This window comes from Trichosurus vulpecula, chromosome 2 (assembly GCF_011100635.1).
Source record: "Trichosurus vulpecula isolate mTriVul1 chromosome 2, mTriVul1.pri, whole genome shotgun sequence".
Taxonomy (NCBI): Eukaryota; Metazoa; Chordata; class Mammalia; order Diprotodontia; family Phalangeridae; genus Trichosurus; species Trichosurus vulpecula.
The window spans coordinates 115035020-115055698 of NC_050574.1; the positions used below are offsets into that span (position 1 = coordinate 115035020).

General features: G+C 37.5%; 1 pseudogene; it reads left to right on the plus strand.

The window, feature by feature from the left end:
* Nucleotides 1-8125: 8125 nt before the first annotated feature.
* On the plus strand, nucleotides 8126-8694 carry LOC118840261 (annotated as a pseudogene).
* Nucleotides 8695-20679: the final 11985 nt, after the last annotated feature.

The window sequence follows — 20679 nt, forward strand, 5'->3', positions numbered from 1 at the left end:
CACTGTGGTCCTTGTTGTCATTGTCGGTCATGTCCTTATCCTCTAGACTTGTGATTTCATCAGTATTCATTCCTCCAACAAAGCGTGTCCCCAACTTCCTTTTAACCTCATATATCATAGAGTTGCTGGGGGCAGGGAGAGGATAAATTACTTAGCCTGATCCCAGATCTTCCCCATCCAAGTGCTAGCCTCTCTCTATCCATTATGCCACATTACCTATCCTCTGCCAGGACTGTAGAATAATAAATAGTCAGAGCTCACATTTCTGTCATGCCTTAGAGTTCTCAAAGGTCTTTCTTCTAGTCTTATGAAGGAGGTAGTATAAGCACCTTGTTATTATCATCACCATTGATCCATGTTAGCACTGGGATATTGTGATTTTATGAATGGAATTTGAGTTGTTCCTTTGCAACAGTATCTGGACCACTGACTCAGTTTCTCCATCTTTAAAATGGGTATAATAGATCCTACTTCAAGGGTTGTTGTGAAGCTAAAATGAGACTGTATGTAGAACAATTTACAAACCTTAAAGTGCTACATAAATGTCAATCAGCCTCAGCATTACTACCATAAAATGGCTTGAATTTAAGAATAGCATGAAATATATCATCAAGGACATATATGATCAGTAAAGGGGGGAGACTAGTCCCTGTGGGATCATAGGTAGTGATTTTCTTAACTATGTCACTCTCCTAATCAATAAACTCCAATGTCTTCTTATTGCATCTTAGAGCAAATACTTTTTGGATTTTAAAGCCTTTCAAAACCTGGCCCCAACCTACCTATTCTAACCATAGTATATATTACTCCCTTTCCAGTTTTCTCTGGTTCATTGGTACTGGTCTTCTCGCTATTCTTCCCACATGATATCTACCACCTCCATGTTTTTGCACTGGCTGTCCACCTGCCTGGAATGTACTCCAACTTCATTTCTGCCTCGCCATATCCATGTTTCTTTCAAAACTATTCTCGGGCATCATCTTCTACATGCTTTCGTGATTCCCCCCCTAATGGATATGCCCCACATCCCAATTTACCTTATATTTATCATATATGTGTGTGTGTAGAAATATATGTGTGTATATGTGTGTGTGGGTATATATATATATATATATATATGTATGTATGTATGTATATATATATATATATATATATATATATATAAATACTTATCACAGAAAGAAATCATCTAGGCACTGGGGTCACAGACAAAAAATAAAATAGTCTCTACCCACAAGAAACTTAGATCCTTTTGGAGACAACTTGTACATAAATGAGTAAATGCTATTATATATATATATATATATATATATATATATATATATATATATATATATATATATATATATATATATATATATATATATATATATATATATATATATATATATATGTATGTATGTATATATATACACTTACACACAAATACACATATGTATACACATATCTATATATATAGAACATGTACATAAATGAGTAAATACTATAGTTTACATACTCTATATGTAAGTGTGTATATGTATATATGGTTATATATATATATACCATATTATTTACTCATTTATATACATGTCTCCAAAAGGATCTAAGCTTCTTGTGGGCAGAGGCTATTTTATTTTGGTTTGTGTCCCCAGTGCCTAGATGCTTAATAAATGCTCAGTGATTGATAAATTTACTGAAAACTGAAGGCTGCCCTGGTATTTCTGAGATATTAAAGGAAGGAAAAGAAGCCTTCTAGTACATTGTGGCATCATCTATGTAAGACTTATGGAAGGCCACTGATGAGGCTCCCATGGGATGAAATGCATTTAGTGGTTGAGATCTGCATGAGTACATGAATATTCTTTAAGTGTTCTCTCTGTGTGTTCATATTTGTTGAAGCATGAGAGCAGGCACAGCTAGAGATATAGAACAGAAAAGGCATTTCCTCCCCAGTGGACTAATAAAGACAGCAATTATGCTGGTATGTTTTTCCTGCATCGAGTACACAGCCAATAAGACTATTTAACCTTTTTAATGGAATTCACCTGGCTTGTATGGAAAACCCATTTGATGAAGGGAATTATCCTGACTTGGGGAGAAAGGTAAGCAGCCAGTAACGATTGAGGGAAAGGAAAGAATACTTCACCAGGAGGGATTTCTGCCACCTGAACATTTCAGAGTCACAGCATGGCATGGTGAAAGGAGCAAAAATCTGAATTCATTTGAGTCCCGGTTCTAACTCCAGCCATGAGATTTTACAGTTCCATTTCCTCCTAGGCAAAATAGGCATGGCAATGCTTTGCCCTCTGCTTCTCAAAGGAGGGAGAATGATGTAGGTAAGGCTACGTTAATGTGCGATCATAAAGCAACCATCAAAAGCAATATAGTTTATCAGGATAGCGACATGACATGGAATTAGGAGAAAATGATTCAAATCTCAGCTCCCAGGCCTATAAACTATTGAAGTATTGAGTAATTCAATTCAGGTCTCTGGGCCTAATTTTAATTGTCTGGATAATGCTAGTAGCATTATTAGTACTAAGAATTTAATAAGTTGGGGTTTTTTGTAAGGTAAATGACTTATAAATGTGTTAGGGTTCAGAGGGCAGACTAGTGAACAACGGGTAGAAACTGCTGAGGCAGAATTAGATTTGATGTCAGGAAAACCTTCCTAATTTATAATGTTATCTAGGGAGCATACTAGATAGAATGCTAGATGTGGGGTCAGGAAGGTCTGAGTTCAAATCCTCAAATCTTGCCTCAGATACATGATAACTGTGTGGCCCTGAACAAGTCATTTAACCTAGTCTGACTTTGGTTTCCTCTTCTACAAAATGGGGATGATAAAAGTGCCAACCTCTTACATTATCATTGTAACAATCAGATACAGTAGTTTATATAAAGTGCTGTATAAACCTCCAACACTATATCAACTTTAGCTGGTATTATTATTACTGACATTATGACTGTTGCTCATTATTGTTAATAATTAGGGGTACCTACTCGGGCACTTACAGGCTCCCAAAGTGAAATGGAATGACCTGGGAAACAATGGATGCCCTTGTTCGTTCAGCGGTGTCTGACTCTCTGTGGCCCCATTGGAGGTTTTCTTGGCAAAGGTACTGGAGTGCTTTGCCATTTCCAGCTCATTTTATAGACGAGGAACTGAGACAAACAAGGTTAGGTAATTTGTCCGGGGTCACACAGCTGATCTGAGGTCAGATTTGAACTCGGGAACAGGAGTCTTCTTGACTCCAGGCCCAGCATTCCATCCACTGGGCCACCTAGCAGCCGCTAACAACAACAACTGTACTACTTGGGCACTTAAAACTTCCCAAAGTGAAATGACCAACACAGGAAATAATAGATGTTCTTGCACTAGAAGTATTCAGAAGCTAGATGACTGCTTGTCAAGTGTCATAGGATTATAGGCCTAGAATTGGAAGAGAGCTTAGATATTATGTTGTTCTACCCTCTTTTTTAACACCTGAAGAAACTGAAGCTTAGGGAGAAAAGGTGAATGGCTCAAAGCAGATTCTGCTGATAAATGTTTATCACTCAGGTCCTCTAGAGGAAAAAAAAAGTACATAGAACACTTTAAATTTTAACCTGTGCCATTTACATTTTCTCCATCACTTTTGTAAGTCTAGATAATCAACAAAACAATAACTGAAGCTACTAATTTGTGGCCTTTGTCAATTTCTGAGGTATAAATGCTCACACTAAAAATTTAACAATTTGTTCTCCAGTATACCACCGGGGTCCTTTCTGTAAGGAGCAGTTAGCATTTGAACTCAGGCCACATGACTTCCAGTTCATCACTCTCTGTCAAAGTTCTCACCTGTATCAGCTGGTATCCCCTGCTATATTATTCTACAAAGGTAGAAATTGATGCTTAGGGCCTTTGCCATGCCTGGATGCCCAGAGGCTTTGATAAAGAACAGAGCTGGGGACTCAAACCCATGGCTTCTGTCTCCAAATGCAGGGCTTTCTCCCCTATGCCACAAGATGGTACCAACCTTGCCAGCTCTCAGTGAGGCTGGGAGAAAAGGATCAGTGAAAATTTCCTGTTATTTCCTTGTCTTCAAACAAAGTGTTGTGAGCTGTCAGTACTGTTATTAGCCAGATGTTTAGTTAACTGGTATATTGATCAGGCCTCTCACACACAGGTCTGTGTCTGTCAGGAACAGGAAAAGGTGCTGATCCTTTACAGGATGCTGTGGTGACAGGGCTGTAATTTGAGGATGAATTGTTCAGAAGTGATCCTGCTTTTGTTCATCCACATCAAATCAGCCCCTGGCCAAGGATTTGCCTTTGGATTTTTGCTACTGCTGAGACTTACCTCCTGAAAGCTTCCACAGATAAGAAAGAATGGAAGGCAGGAGTCAATGGAAGACTTTTTGCATTTTTCTTTCTTCTTTTTTTAATGATTAAGAGATACTGCATTCCTGTGAGGATTGTGTTCTAAGGATTTGTACTAAGATGTGGGCTTGTTGCTAAAGTAGAGAAACAGGCAGCCCAACTCAGCCCTTGTTTTTGTCTATGTCTGTTGGTTCCCAACTTTGGAAGTAAGACTGCAGAAAGTGGAAGGTATGTATGTATGTGGTGGCGGGGGGAGGGGGGAGGTAGTCACCCCAGAGATCATTTTAGCATCAAGATTTAGCATTGAGATTACAACTCAAACAACAAGGAAGGTAAAGAATAAAAGATAAAAATGTTAAGGCTTCTCCCATAATTTTGCATTTTTAAAAAATACTGAATTTGGATTGAAAAGTTGCTGCATAGTGGATGCCAGTCTTAGAGTGGAAAAGTACTGAATTTAAATTCAGCCACTACCAGTGTGAGTGTCTAGTGGACAAAACATCCAAAAGAAAAAGTCTGGGTACAGGTCTAGCAGATGACCCAACAGTGAAATTCATAAGGACAAAAAAATTGAGTAATTGTAAAAATAACAACATATCAAATGAGTATTCTACCATGAAAGAAAATGAACCCCAAAACTCCAATGAAAATAGAGAATTCTAGAGATTCTATAGAGATCTTAGAACAAGTATGGGGTTCCGGAATGATGCAAGAAGTAGATAAAACTTTTAAAGGAAGAGATTAGAATGGAAATTAGGTAGGAAATCAAAGACCTTAAATCAGAATTAAGTAAAACAAACCTCATGGTAGAAAAAGTAGAATGTAAAATGTAGAATTTCAGAAATGAAACATATCGGCCATGGGAGTTAGACCCTGTGACTCAGAATATAGAATGTCCCCCAATATGGTGCTGCTTTCTTCACAAATTGATAATTTTAGGAGTGGGGCATAGCAGACAACCCCAGTAAAAATTAAACAAAACTAAAAGACACAGGGAGAGAAGGATATGCTCAGATCTATTAATGTATAAAAATGAGAAAGACAATGAAGTTCAAATTTAGAAATCCAGAAGTCATAAGAGACAGAGGAAAGGAAGGACATGTAAGAAAATTACCCATGAATGGGAGAATAGAATTGGGAACAGGATAGAAATGGAAAAAAAAAAGCAGGAAGACACAAAATATAATTTTTTTTGGAAAGGGGTAACCTCAAAAAGAATTATTAATTAAGCTATGAAGTTGGAGAAGGAAGGGATGTTTTTGAAACTACATACTTATCTTAACCCCATAAGAAAAGAGATAAACATGTAAAGAAATAGGTTAAAAGAGAAATAAACAATTAAAAAATTATGAAATTTGGGATGATGAGGGGTACAAGTTATGGGGAAAGAGTCATCCAACTAGGTTCAGCAAAATTAATAACAGGGACAAAGGACTGACTAAAAAGAGTAAGAAGGTTTATAGATTCAGTACTATACCAATAAAGTCAGAACAAGATAAAATAATAACAGAATTTATTTGGAATAATAAAAGCTCTAAAATCTCAAGAGAAATAATGAGAAAAAAAGCATAAATGAAAGGGACTTAGCATTTCCAGATATCACACTATATCATATAGTTGGTTATCAAACTGTATCATATTCTTTTTTGTTTTTAATAAACCAGACCTATGATTTCATAGGTTTAGCAAGCTCCCAGTGAGAAATGCCCTCTACAAATTCAAGTTGGCATTGTCTTTGCAACTTACAGCATTATAAAATTTCCTGGGGCATAGAGAGGTCAAGTGCAATCAAACCTGCAATCAGACTTCCTACTTATGTCAATCAATCACTCAATCAATATTTATTAATCACGTGCTGGGGATAGAGAAGGAGGCAAATGACATTTCCTGCCCTCAAGGATCAGGGAAGCTAATGAGGGAGAAAACATGCAATGAAATATGTTCAAAAAGACTTTATACAGGATAAATTGGAGATAATTTACAGAGGGAAGGCATTAGAATTAAGGGGGATTGGGAGAGGCTTCCTGAAGAACATAGGATTTTAGCTAAGATTTAAAAGAAGCCAGAGTAGTCAATAGTTGATGTTGTGGAGGAAGAACATTCCAGGCATTGGGGACAGCCAGAGAAAATGCCCAGAGCTGAGAGACAGCCTGTCTTGTTCATGGAACAGCCAGGAAGCCAGTGTCACTGGATCAAAGAGGATGTGAAGAGTAAGGTCTAACAAGAATATAAAGGTAGGACTGGAGGCCAATCCATCTCTCTATCTACTATGCCAAGCTACCTCTTGGTGGAATAAGAGTTAGGGATTGGACATGTGATTTAATTGGTATAGGGAACTCCCAGATGAGGAAATTCCTTGCATGAATTCAGGTAGCCACCTTCTCTGCAACTTAATGTCTTAGAAAGTTGTCCTAGAGCACCAAAAGAAAAAGTGCCTAGAATAATCCACTAGTATGTGTCAAAGGTATACTATTTAATGTAGGTCTTATTGATTCCAAGGTCAACCTTCAACCATGATGCCTCTGTCAAATGAGGTGATTGCACTACATGACCTATGACACACCTTCCAAGTCTTAGTCGATAATCATATGAAATCCAAGAATTTTTTCCAGCTCAGTTTGGTAGTAAATGGCAGAGTTAGGAACTGAATCCAGATCTTCTGGTTCCAAACCCAGTGTTCTTTCTATTATATCAGTTAAGTACATCTTGGTTTTGAAAAAGAGAAAACTAAAGCTTGGAATAGATTAGAAAGTAAGAAACAAGCAATTTTATTTTAAAAGAGCCTTGTACATGATTATAAAAAACAAAATAATAGGAATAGGACTTTCTTTTTGATCTGAACTGGAAAACTAGGAAGCAATTTTGCAGAAATTAAGTTTAAGCCAACATGTTTCACCAAATAATACATTAAGCTCAATATGGATTTATGACCTGAAGGTAAAAGGTTGTACAATTTAAAAAATGGAAGAGAACAAAATCAAGTATCTTTTACCACTCTGGCCAACTTTTAAGCAAATAATAGATACAGTAAAATATAAAAGATAAAATAAACAATTTTAACAAAAAAATTAAAAGCTTTCATACTTGTAAAATTAGTGAAGACGGAACTGAATGAGAAACAATACAATGGGGAAACTATTTGAATCAAAAAGTCTGATATTAAAAATATACAAGGAATGGACATACATATACAATAGCAAGTGTTTTTACCCAATAGATAGGTGATCAAAGCATGTAGGGAATTCACAAGAATTACAGACTATAAATGCACATGTCATGTATATGTTCCAAATCACAACTATTAAGAGAAGTACAAATTTAAATTTTAAAATTCTCATAATCTGGAAAAAAGTGAAAGTGACAAAAGATGAAACTAGTCAACACAGAAAGAGCTGTAAAATAACAGGAACATACACACACACACACAATGATGAAGTTGTAAATTAATCCAACAGTTCTGTATTTTAATTTGGAATTCTGCAAGAAAATGGACTAAATTATCAGGACCCAGCAAACTAAATACTAGGCATATATTTCAAGGAAGTCAAAGACAGAAATAAAATTTCAATAAATACCAAAATATTCATAACTCTACTCCCTGTGGTAAATAAAAAAAACACATACCCATTGGTAGGAGAATAGCTTTAAAAATTATGGCATATGGGCAGTCGGCTCTGTGCAAGTGGAAGTGCAGGAGCTCTGGTGACTTCCAGCCTACAGCTCGCATAGCTCCGGTGCCCTATAGCCACCGACCAACACCCCTGGGAGAAATGTCAGGACCATGTCAAACATGGAAAAACACCCACTTAACCTGAAGTTTGCTGCAAAAGAGCTTAATAGGAATGCCAAAAAATGTGATGAAGAAGAAAAAGCTGAAAAGACCAAGATTAAAAAGGCCATTCAAAAGTTGCACGAATACATGCTGAAAATGCAATCTGCCAGAAAAACCAAGCAATTAATTTCTTGAGAATGAGTGCTTGGGTAGATGCTACAGCAGCTAGAGTTCAGAGAGCTGTGTCAATGGGCAAGGCAACTCAATCAATGGCAGGTGCAATTAAGTCTATGGATGCTACATTGAGGAGCATGAATGTTGAGAAGATACCTGCCTTAATGGACAAATTTGAACGCCAGTTTGAAACATTAGGCAGACACAACAAATAGAAAACTCTGTGAGCAGCACAACACTAACAGCTGCAAAAAACCAAGTAGATACACTCTTTCAAGAAATGGCAGATGAAGCAGGCCTTGGAGCTCCCACAGGGTCAGACTAATTCTGTTGGCCCAAGTATTCCTTCTATAGAACAGGACAAACTATCGCAGAGACTGAGCCACCTCTGTGATCAAGTGTAACACAAAGAACTTGATGCTGCTATTCACTACACTTACATCTGTATGTATGTGTCTATGGGCTGTGCATGTGTATGTGTATATGTGTGTATCTAGATATATAGATATAGATGTGTGGATATAGATATACACACATGCACACACACGCACGCACGCACACACACACACACACATATAATGTTCAAAAACTCTTTTAGTAGAATAAGATGCTTTGGGCTTGCAGTTCTTTGCAAATATGATAAGAAGTTTGAGGGATCTTGCACTCTTACTGGACTTCGTAATTCTCAATAGTTTAGATTGAAACGTGAAGGATATCTTTTATAAGTGTCTTAGATTGAAACTACAATTTAACTTATTCTGTTTGAAACATCTTCATTAAACATTGAGTCAAAATTCTAGTGCCACAATACCTCATCCCATTTAGAATCATTCGTTATTAAGTTGAAACATTTTAAATCCTATGTTCTTTCATCTCCACAGAGCTGAGATAATATTTAAAAGAAAAAAAGTAGGAATGGAATAGAGCAGCGGAATCTGTCTTATTTGCTCCCATAGCCCGAAACACATAATTTTCCATTTTGGGATGAACAGTAAGCATAGATTACCATAGGCATTTTCACACCATATTTTGACTTCTATTGTGTGTGCGTATGCATGTGTTCTCTAAAATCTTCATAGGATTATCATCTTCACCCATAATTGCCTGGAAAAAAGTCATACGTTACTTCATTTTCAGGAAAGATTAAGACTCATTCACATTTGCTATTTGCAAGATCTGTTGGTTAACTCACAGCCATATTTGGACTTCCATACTTCTCTCTCCAATGAAATGATAAAATTGAGAAATTGTCCTGTCGGATTTTTTATTAGCCAATATTTTTACCTTAATTTACATGGAACTCTTACCATGCACGTTCCCAGGGACTATTATTGATTCATTTGGGAAAAACCCTGACCTGTTGTTTTATTTTAAACAAGAATTGCAAGAACAAAGAAATCAGTAGTGCTATCCTAGAAACTTAATGCTTTAGCCCAGTATGTCTTAAAGCAGCACCTCATTACTCGGGGGGAATCTTAAGTGGATCAGGAGATTTTAAGTTTAACCATACAAGCAACATAAACGCTCATCTAGTCAAGTGGAAGTTAAATAGTTTGAGGATATTTTGGGTAGGAACGGGAGGGGAACAAATCACTGAGTTTTGTTGCCCAAGTGTCCATTCAGCCTTTTAAAATGGCTGGTTTAGTTTATTAAAATGTGTCATTTTGACATGTAGCTATATTTTAATTTAGTAGTCACAAAATGGTGGTAAAACAGTGAGTTACTTGTTCATTGTAGCAAATATATAAATGGAAGTTGAAAGAGTACAATCATGGGGAGGTGTAGTTTATCCGCCCAATGAAAGATTTCCTCATAAAAAAAATTCCATTGCTGGTTTTTGGTTTTGTTTTGTCTTGCTTTGTTTTGTTTTGGCTTGCTTTTTTTTTTCTAAATAAGAAAGTTTTATTGAGGAATGAATCTCCCTGTTGTGAGTCACAAAGGCATTGGAAGCGCAATTACAGGATCCTTTTGCCAAACCTTTCCTAGCCAAGTGTTAGCCATTCATCCAAAGTATCTTCCACCGCAAATGAGAATGTATTTGAGTGAAAAATATATGAACAAGAAATGAAATAAGAAATAACTGTGTTGTTTGTTGAGTACTAGGGCCCCACGTATACAGATTTCTTGGTATGTGACTAGGATATTTCTGTCTCTGTGCAGCCAAACCTACATTTTGTTAAATGAGTGATGCTTTTTTTTTTCTCTGCATGGAAGTAGTTGGCATGTTTGTTTCTATTGAAATATTCTAGAGAGCCAGAGAAGAGAATTATCACAGCCTAAAATGCCTCTGAAATATAAGGTCTCCTTATTTCCCATTGTTGAAGTGTCTAACTTATTCTTTTGACTTGGATACAAAGATTGTAATTAAAAATCCATTAACTTGTGAAAAAATATGGTAGATGGATGTAAAGGAATAGCACTATATAGCAAGAAATGGCAAATATGATGATTTCATATACAAATATGGGAAGATATATGTATGAATTGGTATAGTGCAAAAGGAGCAGGACTAAGATAATAAGGAGATAGAAAGGACTTCCTGTTCCACAAGACTTATTTGGAAAAGTGGAAGGTATTTTAGGGGGAAAATATGTTTAGATCACATATGTTTTAAAAGAAACAAACTGTGCTTGGATTTCATTTCCACTAATCTAGACATTGCTTTGTATGAGCTATTTCATATCCACAAAGCTTTTTTATTCCATCCCTTACCTTTCTAAGAAATAAGATACTGCATTTCATGTATAAAAGAAAAGTCCCTGTCAGGACTTCTGTCTTATTGGAAATCAACAGGGTCAAACGGGAATCAAAATTCAGTCTTACGCTGTCTAATTTCTTAATCACTTAAGACACTGTCATTCTCATTTTATCATTAATTTTATATCTTCCACTTTCCATTGGCTCATTCCTTTCTACCTACAAACATGCTTATCTCCCCCATCTGCAAAACAAAACAAAACAAAAAACAAACCTTCACTTGATCCTTCCATCCCTGCTATTAACCTATATTTCTTCTGCCTTTGGGGCTAAAATCCCCAAAAAGACTAACTATAATATGTGCCTCCATTTTCATTCTTCTCAAACTCTTCTTGACCCCTCATAATTCAACTTCCAGACTCATCATCCCATTGCAACTGCTCCCTCTAAAATTACTAATGATCTTTTAATTGCCAGATCCAATGGCCTTTTCTTAATCTTTATTCTTCTTGACCTCTTTGGAGCCCCTGACACTGTTGATACCCTTTTCTCCTTTTCAATTCTCTTCTCTCTAAGTTTTTGGGACACCACTCTCTCCTGGTTCTCCTCTTTTCTCTCACTGCTCGTTCTCAGTTTCGTTTGCTGGATCCTTATCCAGATCATGCCCTCTAACTTTAGGTCTCCCACAAAGTTCTGTCCTGAGCCCTCTTTGCTTCTCCCTCTGTACTATTTCACCTGGATATCTCATGAACTCCATGGATTTGATTACCATCCCTATGCTGATGATTCTGGAATCTATCTATTCTGCCCCAGCCTCTCTCCTGACCTCCAGTCTCTCATCTCTAATTGCCTTTTAAACATCTTAAATTGGATATCCAGTAGATATCTTAAATTCAACATGTCCAAAACAGAATTCATTATCTTTCCCCCAAACCTTGCCCCCTCCTACCTTTCTTATTACTGTAGAGGGCAACACCATCATCCCAATCTCTCAGGATCACAATCTAGGTGTCATCCTCAACTCCTCACTATCTCTCACCCTCCACCTCTGTGCCAATATGGTGCCAGAGCCTTTTGCCTTTGCACCATCTCTTAAACATGCCCCCCTTCTGTCCTGTGACATTTCTGTCATTATGGTACAGGTCCCCATCACATCACACCTAGACTATTGTCATAGCCTGCTGGTGGGGCTGCCTGCCTCAAGACTCTCCTGCCTCTAATCCTTCCTCCATTCAGTCACCAAAGTGATTTTCCTAAAGTTCAGTTCTGACTATGTCAGTTTGAGGTAGGCAAATTTTAGCCCAATAGGAGGGAGACCTCTAAACAATTGCAGTGGCCCATTGATACATAGGGCTGCCTAAATAGGGAATGACTTCCCTATCCCTGGAGGCTTTTGAGGAGAGACTGGTTTTAGAAATACACTAGGTGTTTATACCTTGGTTAAATAGTTGGACCAGGTGACTTCCAAGGTCCCTTCCAACTCTGAAAATTTGATTTCGTGTGTCAAGTGAGCTCTAAACTATAGTCAATCAAAAAAGAAGCATTTATTCCATGACTACTATGTGTTAGGCACTGTGGATGCAAGGACCCAAGTGAGATACTCCTCTAAGTCCCAGACCAGATCAGATAAGCTATTCATTCCTAGATTGTTCAATATTTAACAGACATGACCATTTGACTTGACTGCATTAAGGATTTAATGGGTAAACTTTAATTATAATGACATGGTAGACTCTACTTTTAAGCTGTGCCTTCCAACAAGACTCTCTTGCTGCGTCTGCATTTGTTTTTTCCTTGACAAAACTGGTTTTGATTTCAAATATGAACAGAGGAAAAATAAACAGATTGAAAACAATTGGGCCAAACTCATTAGAATGATCAACTCTGAGCTCAAAAAATGGTTTTAGGGGGAAAATCTGCTTTAAAAAAAAAGAAAGAACTCTTTTCTGTGCCTTACTCTGAACTGAAGCTGTGGAGATTCTGAGGGCTAAATGAGTTTGAAGCAAAAGGAATCTGAGTAGAAGGAAGTTTGTTTTTTTTTTTTCCATCAACCAGTAAATTATTTGACAGGGTATTCTAGCTTCTAAGTCAGGAATAGTATGCTAGGTGCTTGTGGGCAGTACAAAGAAAAGGACAGACCCATAGTAAACACTTAACAATTATGGAATTTATCGCAAATATCTATTTGTCACCTACTATAGACAAACTATTGCACTTGGCCCTCAAATTAGAGAGTTGATACAAATCCCTTTCTGATCTCAAGGAATTTATTCTTTATTGGTAGGAAGGAGAGATGTAAACAAATAATTATGATAAAAGAAAGAATGAAGTAAGTTCCCTGGGCATCCAAGCAAAGTCTGTGGAGAAAATTAACATCAGATCAACTTCCTTCATTTTATATGAGAGGAAACTAAGGTTTTCCCAAGTTATCCTGATAGTAAATAGGTAGCTAATTGTCACAATCTCCCCTCAGATACTTACCAGCTGAGGAACCCTGGGCAGGTCATTTAACCTTTGTTTGCCTCAGTTTTCTCATATGTAAAGTGGGCATGGTAATAGGAAACCACTTCAAAAGGTTGTTATAAGGATTAGATGCAATAACATATGCAAAATGTTTTGAAAACCTTATAGTGCTACGTAAGTGCTAATGATTATTGCTGCCACTTCTGATGATGATGATGATGATGATAGACCAGAACATAATTCATACCCTTTGATTCTAAATATAGTTCTCTTTCCACTATACCATAATGCCTAGGACAGATGGGTCAAATTCACCTCAAAGACAGAAGCCTGCAAAATTTCCTAGTGGCCAGAGTCATATTAAAATGTAATTGGAAAATTGTAACAGCAATGCAGCTAGCAGCTGCTGTGGAGGCGTAAGACCAACAAGAAGACCAACAACACTAACACACAGGAGGGCTGCTAGCAAAGGTTGTTTTATCTCCTTTTCTAATGAAAACAACTTTAAGAGGTTAAGAATCTCACCTTAATTAAACATGCATATATCATTCACTTAGTTCAGAAGAAAAAGTCAGCACCCTGAACTTCAGAGAAAATGCAAACAGAAATTACAAGCAGAAGTTACGTAAATAGAGCAAATAACACAAATCAGCAGACAGTGCTTCTAACCATCTGCAACACATACCACTGTTAGCAGAGCACCAACATCTGGGTCTTCAAAGGGGCTCTTAACAGCTACCCAGAGTCTCATCTGGTCAAATCACATGAACGGTCTTCCAGTGGGTGAGTCCCCGAAGAAAAATGCTAACCTCCGAGTATATATACACGCTTCTTTAGAGTCATAGGGTGTCACAACCATGGGACTCAAACTCACGTGACTCAGGCTTTCTTGTGACTTAAGCAGGTCATCAAAGACTCTTGATTCAATCAAAGACTCAGTCAAAGGTACTTGATTGCTTAATGGTGAGAAGCACTCCAAAAGAAAAAACAGCAAAAAGTCCCACTTTGCTTGCCATTACAGAAACATTTAACAAAATAAATAAAAATATAATACAACATAGATAATGTTAACTTGTGGTTTTCTAAGTCAATATGTAGGCCAGCAGGGATATGTTTCCATTTGAGTTTGATACCACTAACCTAAGAAAAAAGCATTGTCATCTGAGGTCATCAGAGAAGGCTCCAGGGAGAAGGGGACACTTTAATTTTTTAATAGAATATCAACAAATGAAGCCACAAGGAGGAGAAGCAAGCAGTCTGTTTTAACCACGTTGGGCAGAACGAAGAAACACATGGAGGTGGGGGAAGGCTGGCTGATACAACGACAATAACTAATACTTAGCACTTTTTACCTGTTATCTGATTCCATCTTTATGACAACCCTGTGAATTAAGTGCTATTATTATCCCCCTCATAGAGATAAGGAGACTGTAAAAGTGTGACAATCCCTGACCTCAAGTCCCTTCCAATTCTAAGATTCTCTGGGGATTTTAATTTGGGGACACAAAGCGTTTTCCACAAGAATGGCAAGAGAAGTAGTGACAGGGCAAGGTTTCAAGATCTGAACGACGTGTCTCTGTTTAGAGTCTTTCATGATCAATCTGTCTGCACTAAAATCAGAATCTTAGCATTATCAGGTAACCCAGAGAACTCCTAATACAGCCTGATACACTGTAGGAATACCCCTTTGATGCCTCTCACACCCCTGGCAATTGAGCATCCAGCCTAATTAACTCTGAGTATGCTTTATTCAAGTCTGTGTAGCCCAAAAAGTTATTAAATGGTTCCTTATATTCATGCAAAATCGCTTTTCTCACACATTGCCTACATTTCCCTTCTACAAGATGGGAGGGAAGAAAAGGAAAGGGAACAAGCATTTATAAGCACCCACTGTATGCTATGCACTGTGCTAAGTCCTTTACAGAAATTGTCTCATTTGATCCTCACAAGAACCTTTCAAGGTTGGTACTGTTATTATCTCCATTTTACAGTTGAGGAAACTGAGGCATGCAGTGGTTAAGTGACTTGTCCAAGGTGACACAACTAGTGAGTTCTGGTGCTAGATTTGAACTCAGGTCTTCCTGACTCCAGGACTTCAGGCCCATTGTTCTAGCCATCGTGCCTCCTAGTTGCTTCTAGAGTATGGGAATGTGAAGTTATGTTTTAGGGAAGTCATGTGTCTGAGACTAGGATAGACTTGGTGAAAACAGAACAAAGAAGCCCTGGGGGATGGGGGGTGGGGGGGGGCACAATAATAGCAAGAAGAATGATAATTACTGAAATAAGGGATCGCCAAAGTAAGAGGTAGTGGATTTAGAATCTGATTAGATTAGATTAAATTATGGTTCTGCCATCATTTAGCATACTGTAATGGTAAGAAGAGGAACTTAGGACAAAATGTTGGGGAGAGGTCTAGTCTTGAGGCTGGAGAGCTAAGTCTAAATCTATATTTTACCATTACCTAGTAGTGTGTTGTTGGCCAGGTGTCTTAACTACCTTGGGCCTTAATTTCAATGGAGATGATGATACAGATATTACCCACCTCGTAAGCTTACTGGGGAGAGGTACAATATAAATTTGGCTTAGCATTACTGTATTACCTAGAACAAGTTACTCAGTGCCTCAGTTTCCCTCACCTATAAAATGGGGGGGGAGTATCAGACAAGATAATTTTTAAACCCTGCTTTAACCATTGAAATTCCCAAACTCTTCCCAGGATTACATTCACGTTTCCAGATTCCTAATGGACAATTCCACCTGCGCCTTGGACACTCAGCATGTCCAAAACTGAAGAGCGGCCACAACAGTGGAAGTCTTTAAATCCATGTCACGTGAAGATTGATTTTAAGAACTGGGAATTTTTAGCATGAGAAAGAGAAGACTCAAGAGAGTCATGATAGGGAGATACTTGGTCTTCAAGTATTTGAGGAGTTGTCACATGGAGAAAGAATAGACTTGTCCTTTTGGATCCTAGAAGTAAGTACTAGAAGAGAGGGGTGGAAGTAACAAAAAAGGCACATTTAGGCTTGATGGCAAGAAATACATACAGATAACATGAGACATCCAAAATGGAATGGACTGACTTGTAAGCTGGTAGATTTCCAACCCTAGAGGTCTTCAACAAAGGATAGGTTACCATTGGTGATCTGTGTTAAATTGGGTATTTCTTTTCACATCAAGATTGAACTAAATACCCTTCCAACTCTTAAAAACCCCAAAATACTTAATTATTTCTATCATGCCTTCTTCAATATCTCCTCCAGGTTAGATACTCAGTTGATCCTCATAAAACATGTCTACAAAGAGCTTGGATGAAGGCTGTATGAATGAAGGTTCTCTGCTCAGAGTAGACCAAGATATCAATCTTAACTGTGCTCTTAATTGTTAAATATACTTAAGGGTCTTTTATCTTCTTTAATCATGTAGGTTGGTTGTGGAGTTGATTCTGACTTGCTCTTAGAGAAAGAAGACTGGAGAGGGAGTGTAGTTTTATGGATAGGTCCCTGAACTTGGAGTCAGAAAGATTTATGTTCAAATCCCATCTGAAACATTTACTAGCCTAGTGAACCTGGGAAAGTCAATGACCTTCTCAGTGCCTCAGTTTCTTCATATGTAAAATAGGGTTTTGGAATTGATGGTTTCTGAAGTCCCTTCCACATCTAAAGTCCTTAAATGAACTGCTAGGTAATCTGAAGTAAGAAAAGTTTAATGATTTTTCTCCAATTCATCTAGCCCACTCCTTTAAACAGTTAAGGATTCATGCTGTTAAGTTCCTTTGAAATCTTAAGGACTAAGCACACAGAGTGGAAGCAAATCTTTTCCTCCTATCAAAGGATTTGGGCAGAGGACCCAAAATTGTTCACTTGTCTATGAGTATGTATGACAAGAACAAGAAGTTGGATTTTACTTAGTGTATTTGGTTTATCAGTTCAGGAGAACCAGAGGAGCATGAGATTCATAGGAAGCAACCTAAGAGATGACCTAGCCCAATCCATTCATTTTACAGAGGAATAAATGCCAAGTATATACAAAGTAAATACAGATTAAAGGATCAGAAATACAATTATCCACAAAATTGTAAACTAGGTAAAACCAAATGAAAGATTGTTCCTTGTCACTAAAAATGAAAGAAATACAAATTAAGTGTAAAAAAAACTCTGAGAGTTCATGTTACACCTAGAAAACTGGCAGATGTGACAAAAGATAGGTGATACTTTAGTAAAAGTCAATGTTCAAAGGACTTTAGGAAGGTAGCTATGTCAATCCACTGTTTGTGGAACTATGAAATTGTCCAAGTATTTTGGAGAAGAATTTGGAATTATTCAAGAAAAGTGAAAGGAAAAAAATTAATTCCATTTTGACCTAGAATTCCCAGTAGTTGAGTTTATATTACCCTAAGAAAAAAAGTTTCTGTATGTACTAAAATATGCATAGCGCCACTTTCATGGTAACAACAAACTAGAATTCCCATTAGAATGTGAGCTCTTTGAGAGAAGGGGGCTCGTTTTATGTCCCCAGTGTTTTGCAAAGCACAGTACCTGGCACATTTTATTCTTGTTGTTTGGTCATGTCCAACTTTTTGCAATCCCATGGAGCACAGCACACCAATACTGTTTGTGAGATTTTCTTGGCAAAGACACTAGAGTGGTTTGCCCTTTCCTTCTCCAGTACATTAAGGCAAACACAGATTAAATGATTTGCTCAGGGTCACACAACTAGTACGTGTCCAAGGCCACATTTGAACTCAGGTCTCTCTGATTCCAGGCCCAGCACTCTATCCACTGAGCCACCTAGCTGCCTCCTACATGTCTAGTACATAGTAGGTGCTTAATAAGTATTTGTTGATTGACAGGAAAGTGGGTAACCATAAATTAAATAGTGATAGAATAAATTATAGTTTAATAGTGTAATCAAATATTATTCCATCATAAGAAACAAGGATGAGGAATTCAGGAAACATGGGAAGACATATGAACTGATACATGGTGAATTAGAAGAAGAGGGGAAAAACACAATAAATACAGCACAATTACAACAATAATGTGAATGACAATAAACTGATACTTGACACTATGTATTTATAATGCCAATGTTGATCTAGGGAAAGAGATGAGGAAATACACCATGTCATTTTCTTTGGAGAAGTGGGGCATTATAGATATGTTTCCTTATTTCTGGATGAGATTTTCTCTTCTAGCTCTTAAGGACCCTTCTAGTCCTAAATCTATCATCCTCTATGTGCTTAGATTTTGCCCAATTCTAAATTCTATGATTTTACTTATGAAACCCTAGCAAACTGAGCAGGATAAGGTAAACCAGTTCGAGTGTTTCCAAGGAGAGTACTCTAGATTGGCCAGCTTTGAGTCCCTCACTGTGAATGTCAGTTTTATAAAACCCTAGGTCCCAAGCTCACACCTGACTGAAGGCTTTAGTGAACTCTGAGGGATTGCATTGCTGCCTTTATCTTTAGCTGATCGTAAAGTTGGAAGAAGCTTTGGAGGCCACAGTCTAACATCAACTTTTACAGATAAGGAACCTGAAGACCCAATAGGACAAAAAATTTACCTAAAGGCACATAGATAATAAGTTGCTGAACCAGGTCCTCTGACTCTAAGATCAGTGGATTTTCTTTTACAAATACACATGTATATATTTTTCTATACGTCATATAGATTTCCTCCTTTGTCCCTCCTCCCCTTCCCAGAGATCTATCCCTTAAAACAAAGAAATGATATTTTGTATGAGGATTTATTTTGTTTCACTATGCTTATTTATTTTTTTTATTTTTTAATTTATTTTTAGTTTTGAACATTCATTTTCACATGATTTTGAGTTATAAATTTTCTCCCCATCTCTACCCTCCCCCCCACCCCAAGGTGGCATGTATTCTGATTGCCCCTTTCCCCAGTCTATCCTCTCCTCTGTCATCCCACTCCCCCCACCCAACCATCCCCTTTCCCATTACTTTCTTGTAGGGCAAGATAGATTTCTATACCCCATTGCCTGTATACCTTATTTCCCAGTTGCATGTAAAAACCATTTTTTAACATTTGTTTTTAAAACTTTGAGTTCCAAATTCTCTCCCTTCTTCCCTCCCCACCCACCCTCCTTGAGAAGGCAAGCAATTCAATATAAACTATACATGTATTGTTATGCAAAACACTTCCATAACAGTCACGTGAAAGACTAACTATATTTCCCTCCATCCTATCCTGTCCCCCTTTATTCCATTTTCTCCTTTGACCCTGTCCCTTTTCAAAAGTGTTTGCTTTTGACTACCTCCTCCCCCAATCTGCCCTCCCTTCTATCATCTCCCCCTCTTATCCCCTTCCCCACTATTTTCCTGTAGGATAAGATACCCAATTGAATGTATATGTTATTCCCTCATTAAGCCAAATCTGATGAGAGCAAGATTCACTCATTCCCTTTCACCTACCCCCTCTTCCCTTCCATTATAACAGCTTTTGCTTGCCACTTTTATGTGAGATAATTTACCCCATTCTATCTTTCCCTTACTCCTAGCAATATATTCCTCTCTCACCCCTTAATTTTATTTTTTAGATATTAACCTTTTGTATTCAACTCATCCTGTGCCCTCTGTCTATATATATGTAGATTCCCTTCAACTACCCTAATACTTTCCATATGGGAATGTAAACAAAACAGTTCAAATATTTATTTTTTAAGAAAAAGAGGAAGAAGAAAAATCAGCAAAACTTAGCAATACATTAAAAAAAAACTAATATTATAGCAATGTTCCACATCCATAGACTCCAACCTTTACAAAGGAGCTAAGGGGAGGATGAGTATGGAGTTTTTCTTCTTATGTCTCTTCTTTGATGCAAAACTCATTCTTTATAATTTTTTGAAACTCAGTTTTGATTCTTTTGTAGGAGATCTTTCCATTTACCTTGTTGTACTCTTTGTATTCCTTGGGGACAGCTAGGTGGTTCAGTGGATAGAGTGCTAGGCCTGGAATTATCTTCCTGAGTTCAAATCTGGTTTCAGACACTTACTAGCTGTGTGACCCTAAGCAAGTCACTTAACCCTGTTTGCCTCAGTTTCCTTATCTGTAAAATGAGCTGGAGAAACAAATGGCCAAACCACTTCAGTATCTCTGCCAAGAAAATCCCAAATGGGGTTATGCAGAGCCGGACACGACTGAACAACAACAACTCCTTGCATGTATTGTTTTATACTGGCTCCATTACTTCAATTTGTATCAGTTC